Genomic DNA, 7,720 nt, shown 5'->3' with positions numbered 1-7,720 from the left:
AACATGGGTGCAGGTTTACGGAATCTATCAGCCGATCTCTTATGACGTTCTTGAGCTGTGGTCAGGGATTCCTTCAGAACCTCCAGATTTTGCCTCATCGCAGTCATCCTTTCCTCCACTGCCGGAACTGGAGAATTAATTGGAGACCTAGGTAAGATATATGGATGATAACCCAGATTGGCAAAGAAAGGTGTAAATTTAGTGGAGGCGCTCTGAGAATTGTTATATGAAAATTCGGCTAACGTCAGTAACTCCAACCAATCATCCTGGAGATGGCTGACATAGCATCTTAGATATTGTTCCAGCGTCTGGTTGGTACGCTCAGTCTGACCATTTGTCTGGGGATGGTAAGCGGAAGAGAGACAGACATTAACATTGAGTGCAGAGCAATACCCCTTCCAGAATCTTGAAGTGAAATGTACTCCACGGTCAGAGATGATCTCATCCGGAACCCCATGCAACCGAAAGACATTCTGTACAACCAAGTTCGCTGTATCTTTAGCTGAGGGGAGGCCGGTGCATGGAACAAAATGAGCAGCTTTAGTCAGGCGATCAACTACCACCATGATTGTATTCATGCCCCCCGATGTAGGCAGCTCCACAATAAAGTCCATTGATATAGACCCCCAAGGGCGGGACGGAACAGGTAATGGTTGTAGAAGACCCATAGGTGCCACATGAGTCTTGTAACGAGCACATACCTCACAAGAGAGAACATAGTCCTTGGTATCCTTCAGGCAAGTTGGCCACCAGAAGAATCGGCTCAGGAACTCTTGTGTCTTCTGTACCCCCCTGTGACCAGCCAACTTGGAGTCATGTACCAACTTGAGGATCTGCAGACGGACGACCTCAGGGACGTAGATACGTCGATCTCTGAACCACATGCCACCCTTAAAGACAAGATTAATATCCACAGGTGGGTTGGCCAGAAATACATCACCGTCATAGGCCTCCCTGCACTCCTTCCACAAGTCCTGATCGTGGATAACTCCGATGAAATTGGCATCAGATAGAAAGGTCTTGCACGGGGCTCCAGGTATGGATTCCGCAGCATGGATTCGGGATAAAGCATCAGCCTTCCCATTATGAGAACCTGGACGGTACGAGATAACAAAGTTAAACTAATTTAAAAATAAGTTCCAATGAGCCTGACGAGGAGAAAGACATCTAGCGGATCTAAGGAACTCTAAATTACGATGGTCAGTTAGCACTATGATCTGTTGTGCAGCTCCTTGCAGATGATGCCTCCATTCTTTGAAAGCCGCAATAATAGCCAGCAATTCCTTGTCTCCCACGTCGTAATTCTTCTCTGCTGAGGTTAGTCTATGGGAAAAGAAAGCACAAGGATGTAGCAGACCCTTGTCTCCAGTTCTTTGGGAGAGAATAGCCCCCAAAGCATTATCAGAAGCGTCCACCTCCACAATGAAAGAAAGTGTTGGATCTGGGTGTATCAACAACGGTGCTGATGTGAAACAGATCTTAAGCCGATCAAAAGCTTCTTGAGCCTGTGATGACCACTTAAAGGGCTTTTCCTTCTTTGTCAAGGAAGTAATGGGACGGACAATATCAGAAAAATTTCGAATAAAACGTCTGTAGAAATTTGCAAACCAATAAAACGTTGCACCTCCTTAACGTTCTTGGGTACCGGCCAGTCAAGGATAGCCTGAATCTTACCAGATTCCATGTTCAGCCCCTGGGGAGAGATGATATAACCTAAGAACTGTATCTCAGAACGATGGAACTCGCATTTCTCCGGCTTAATATACAGATGGTTCTCTTTCAGACGTCTTAAAACAGTTTTGACATGTTCTTCATGTTCCTGTAGAGAGTCAGAAAAGATTAGTATATCGTCCAAATAGATCACCACAAAGTGGTCCAACAAATCTCTGAAAATGTCATTAGGAAGGTGTTGAAACGTTGCAGGGGCGTTACAAAGCCCGAAGGGCATCACAAGATATTCAGTGTCCATATCGGCATCTGAATGCTGTCTTCCACTCATCCCCTGGACGAATACGCACCAAATTATAAGCCCCACGAAGATCCAGTTTAGAGAACACCTTAGCATGGCAGACTCTTTCCAGTAATTCAGGAATCAGAGGCAAAAGGTAACGGTTTCTTACGGTTACCTTATTGAGTTCCCGATAGTCAACACAGGGTCTCAGGGTCCCATCCTTCTTTTTTACAAAAAATATAAGTGCCCCTGCTAGTGAGGAAGAAGGACGTATGAAGCCTTTAGCCAGATTTTCATCAATATACTCCTTTAAGGCTTGGAGCTCAGGTGCCGCCAAAGGGTATACGTTACCAAAAGGAATAGCTGCCCCAGGAAGCAGCTCAATGGGACAGTCATAATGCCTGTGTGGAGGAAGCTGATCTGCATTCTTCTTGTCACAGAGGTCAGAGAACGCTTTATATGCTGGAGGTAAAGTAAACACCTGTACATGTGGTTCTGTAGCCGTGGACTCAGGGACAGCTTCTGTTAACGCTGAGTTGCTCCTTGTTGGAAAGATAATCTCCTTGATCTTCCAGTTGATAATTGGGTTCTGAGAACGCAACCAAGGAATGCCTAAAATCACAGGAAAATGAGGAGAAGAAATTAGCAAGAAAGAAAGTTGCTCCTGATGATTAGGCTCCAACAAAATTTCAAGGGGTATGGTCTCCTGATCCACAGGCCCAGAGATTAAAGGTGACCCATCCACTGTTTCCATGGTAATTGGAGAGGCCCTTTGCTGAATTTCAATACCATGTTCCTTGGCAAATGCAATATCCATGAAATTGCCACCTGCCCCAGAGTCAATCATAGCTGCACTGGAAATCCACAGTCCTGAACACAGGATCTTAATAGGGAGAGAACAGTGAGCGTTCTTTTCCTTAAGCTCCTTGGGGGGTGAAGTCATAGAAAGTGAATGGAATACAGTGTTTAAAGGCAGGCTACATTCAGAGATGTCAGACTCATCATCACAGTTGTCATACTCCCCTACTGCTGCTAGCACCTTGTTAGGCTGTCTAGGACACTTAGGACAATTGATCAAGAAGTGGTCAGACTGGCCACAGTAGAAACATAGACTTTCACGAAGACGATGCTCCCGGTGCTCATTGATCTCGCGCCTCTGAACGAAATCAATTTGCATGTGCACCTCCTCCACCTCCCGAGATGTTTTAGCTGCAGGCTCTTTGGAAGGAAGGGAAAAGTTAGAAATATGGTTATATGCAGCAAACTTCTCCTGCCTACGCTCAGTAAGGCGAATGTTAATGGGCACACAATGCTGTATAAATGTCTCTAGCTCTTGTGGTGACTCAGAGCGAGCTAGTTCATCTTTTACAATACTAGACAGACCCCTTTTAAAAATAGGCAATTGTGCATAACTGTCCCAATTGGTATCTACCGCTAATCTCCTGAATTCAGTAGCATACTCAATAACAGAACGTTTAGCCTGGCGTAAAGACAATAAAGCAGATTCAGCAGTTGCACGGCGATTAGGATCATCAAACATTAATGCCATAGTGGCCAAGAAATCATCCAAGTTATTTAACCGTGGGTCACGAGACTCAATCATCGGATTTGCCCAGGCGAGCGCTCGTGCGGTCCACAGCATTATTACACACAATACTTTGGATCTATCATTAGGAAAACGGTCAGCATGCACATCAAAATATAGCATACATTGATTCACAAAGCCACGAAATTTGTCGCGATCACCATTAAATCTGAATGGGGGCAACTTAGGTGGGCAAGCTGGTGGCGGTTGCCCAGAGGGTAAAGTCGCTTGCGCAGCTATTTGCGATCTTATGTCCTGAAATGCCAGTCCATACTGGGACTCTATGCCAGCAAGTTTGTTTTCCTGGGCTGCCATGCGGGTGTTTAAGACCTGCAAAGTCTGTCCAAACACTTGTTGATTGTGTTCAAAGCTTCCAAACTTCTTTTGCAGACCTTCCACATCTTTCTGCAGTGATCTAATTATGGAAAGCACCTGCTCTAATCTGCTTTCTGCAGTCATTGTTCCAGCAGTCTCCTCTTTTCTGGCTAGATTATCCTGTAATAATTATTATAGGGTAGGGTTGAGCGACTTTTCCTTTTTTAGGATCGAGTCGGGTTTTGCAAAACCCGACTTTGTCAAAAGTCGAGTCGAGTGAAATCGGCCGATTATCGCGCAAAGTCGGGGATTGACAGAAACACGAAACCCAATGTAAGTCAATGGGGAAGCAAAGTCGGCAGTGAGTGGAGGACAGGAAAACACCTACAGTGCCCATTTTAATGTCAAAAACATAAATTTGTGTCACTTAAGCTTGTGAATCTTAATTTACCTTATAATAATAATTAGGCATTGAAAATTGGGGGTCATTTGGCTAAAGTTGTGGGGGGGGGGGTAGGGCTGGCTCAAGTTTTTCGTGGGCCCAGGAAACGCGGACTACGTCATGGTGGTGGAGCAGGGAGAGGTCAGTATTTCAACTTTGCAAGTGCTGTGATCCTGAGCAAGCAGCGGGGGCCCACTCGTTCGCATTGGCACTGGCACAGGGCCCCTCAAAGTACAGCGTTGTGTTTGACGGCAGGAGCGCCTCCCACCGGCAGAGACACTTTTGCGTACTATGAGGGGCCCTGTGACAGTGACGTCGCCAACGAGTATGCCCTCCCCACCTGATGAAGGAACCTGCCCTTTCATCTGCACCTTCCTCTTTGTCCCCGTGTAAGGTGGTATAGTGTTGTGAATTCCGTTCTCGAGCTCCCTCCTGTGGTCATGAATGGTACTTCGGTGAGTTCTGTCTGTGGACTCCCTCTGGTGGCTGTGAGTGGAGCTGCTGGTTCTGAGATTCCTTACCCAGCTGCTCTCGTTTAGGGCTAGGCTGGATTCTCTATTTAACTCCACTCAGATCGTTACTCCATGCCAGCTGTCAATGTTCTAGTACTGGTTCAGAGCTCTCCTGGATCTTTCTAAGGACTTGTCTACTCCAGCATAAGCTAAGTTCCTGCTTGTACATTTGTTACATATGGTTTTTCTTGCTAGTTCTAGTCCAGCTTGCTATCATGAAACTGCCTGGCTAGCTGGAAGCTCTGGGGGTGCAGAGTGGCACCACCGCACCGTGAGTCGGTGCGGGGGTATTTTTTGCACACTCTGCGTGGTTTTTGTAGTTTGTTGTGTTGACCGCAAAGATCCCTTTTCTATCCTCAATCTGTTTAGTTAGACTGGCCTCCCTTTGCTAAAACCTATTTCATCCTGTGCTTGTGATTTCCTCTTAACTCACAGTCAATACTTGTGGGGGGCTGCTTTTACCTTTGGGGAAATTTCTCTGAGGCAAGTGAGGCTGTTTCCTTTATTTAGGGGTAGTTAGCTCTTAGGCTGTGAAGAGGCATCTAGGCAGAGTCAGGCACGCTCCACGGCTATTTCTAGTTGTGTTGATAGGAGTAGGGTTTGCGGTCAGCAGAGTTCCCATTTCCCCAGAGCTCGTCCCGATTCCGTGTTTAACTATCAGGTCATTTCTGGTGCACCTAACCACCAGGTCCATAACAGTACAGCTGGCCCACAAAGTGTTAATGCATCTCAATAGAGGGAAAAGAGAAGTTCTGAGACCATTTTTTTTTTCTCTGCAGTGTGTTCTGCCTTTCTTTTCCCCTTAAACTCTGGGTGGTTCAGAACTCTGGTGTGGATATGGACATTCAAGGTCTGTCCTCTAGTGTAGATCAACTCGCTGCAAGGGTACAAAACATTCAAGATTATGTAGTTCAGAATCCTATGTTGGAGCCTAGAATTCCAATTCCTGATTTGTTTTGTGGGGATAGATCTAAATTTCTGAATTTCAAAAACAATTGTAAACTGTTTCTTGCTCTGAAACCCCGCTCTTCTGGTGACCCTATTCAGCAAGTAAGAATCATTATTTCTTTTTTGCCATGGCTGCAGGTCCATAATCCAGTATTGGATTGGAAATCAATGTCAGTGTCCAGTTGGGGTTGTCAAGGGGTACATGGGGATGTTCCATTGTTGTCAATTTCCTCCTCTACTCCTTCTGAAGTCCCTGAGTTTTTGTCAGATTACCGGGATGTATTTGATGAGCCCAAGTCTAATACCCTACCTCCTCATAGGGATTGTGATTGTGCTATTAATTTGATTCCTGGTAGCAGGTTCCCTAAGGGACGGCTTTTCAATTTGTCTGTGTCAGAACACGCCGCTATGCGGAGTTATATAAAGGAGTCCTTGGAGAAAGGGCATATTCGCCCGTCGTCATCACCATTGGGAGCAGGGTTCTTTTTTGTGGCCAAGAAGGATGGTTCTTTGAGACCTTGTATAGATTACCGCCTTCTTAATAAAATCACAGTCAAATTTCAGTACCCTTTGCCTCTACTGTCTGATTTATTTGCTCGGATTAAGGGGGCTAGTTGGTTCACCAAGATAGACCTTCGAGGGGCGTATAATCTTGTGCGTATTAAACAGGGCGATTAATGGAAAACAGCATTTAATACGCCCGAGGGCCATTTTGAGTACCTGGTGATGCCATTCGGCCTTTCTAATGCTCCCTCTGTGTTTCAGTCCTTTATGCATGATATCTTCCGAAAGTATCTGGATAGATTCATGATCGTATATTTGGATGATATTTTGGTCTTTTCGGATGATTGGGAGTCCCATGTGAAGCAGGTCAGAATGGTGTTCCAGGTCCTTCGTGCTAATTCCTTGTTTGTGAAGGGATCTAAGTGTCTCTTTGGAGTTCAGAAGGTTTCCTTTTTGGGCTTCATTTTTTCCCCTTCTACTATCGAGATGGATCCTGTTAAAGTCCAGGCTATTTATGATTGGACTCAGCCTACATCTGTGAAGAGCCTTCAGAAATTTCTGGGCTTTGCCAATTTTTACCGTCGCTTCATCGCTAATTTTTCTAGTGTTGTTAAACCGTTGACTGATTTGACCAAGAAGGGTGCTGATGTGGTGAATTGGTCCTCTGCGGCCGTTGAGGCTTTTCAGGAGTTGAAACGTCGTTTCTCTTCGGCTCCTGTGTTGTGTCAGCCAGATGTTTCGCTCCCTTTTCAGGTTGAGGTTGATGCTTCTGAAATTGGAGCAGGGGCTGTTTTGTCTCAGAGAAGTTCTGATTGCTCTGTAATGAAGCCATGCGCTTTCTTTTCGAGAAAGTTTTCGCCTGCTGAGCGTAATTATGATGTTGGCAATCGGGAGTTGTTGGCTATGAAGTGGGCGTTCGAGGAGTGGCGACATTGGCTTGAAGAAGCCAAGCATCGCGTGGTGGTCTTGACAGATCACAAGAATCTGACTTATCTCGAGTCTGCCAAGCGGTTGAATCCTAGACAGGCTCGTTGGTCGCTGTTTTTCTCCCGTTTCAATTTTGTGGTTTCGTACCTTCCGGGTTCTAAGAATGTGAAGGCTGATGCCCTTTCAAGGAGTTTTGTGCCTGATTCTCCTGGGGTTCCTGAGCCGGCTGGTATTCTCAGAGAGGGGGTAGTTCTGTCTGCCATCTCCCCTGATTTGCGGCGGGTGCTGCAGGAGTTCCAGGCTGATAGACCTGACCGTTGTCCAGCGGAGAAACTGTTTGTCCCTGATAGATGGACTAATAGAGTTATCTCTGAGGTTCATTGTTCGGTGTTGGCTGGTCATCCTGGGATTTTTGGTACCACAGATTTGGTGGCTAGGTCCTTTTGGTGGCCTTCCTTGTCGCGGGATGTGCGTTCTTTTGTGCAGTCTTGTGGGACTTGTGCTCGGGCTAAGCCCTGCTGTTCTCGTGCCAGTGG

Source organism: Ranitomeya variabilis, chromosome 4, assembly GCF_051348905.1.
Source record: "Ranitomeya variabilis isolate aRanVar5 chromosome 4, aRanVar5.hap1, whole genome shotgun sequence".
NCBI lineage: Eukaryota > Metazoa > Chordata > Amphibia > Anura > Dendrobatidae > Ranitomeya > Ranitomeya variabilis.
The sequence above is the reverse complement of the archived record's forward strand: the minus strand, read 5'-3'. Positions refer to the sequence as shown.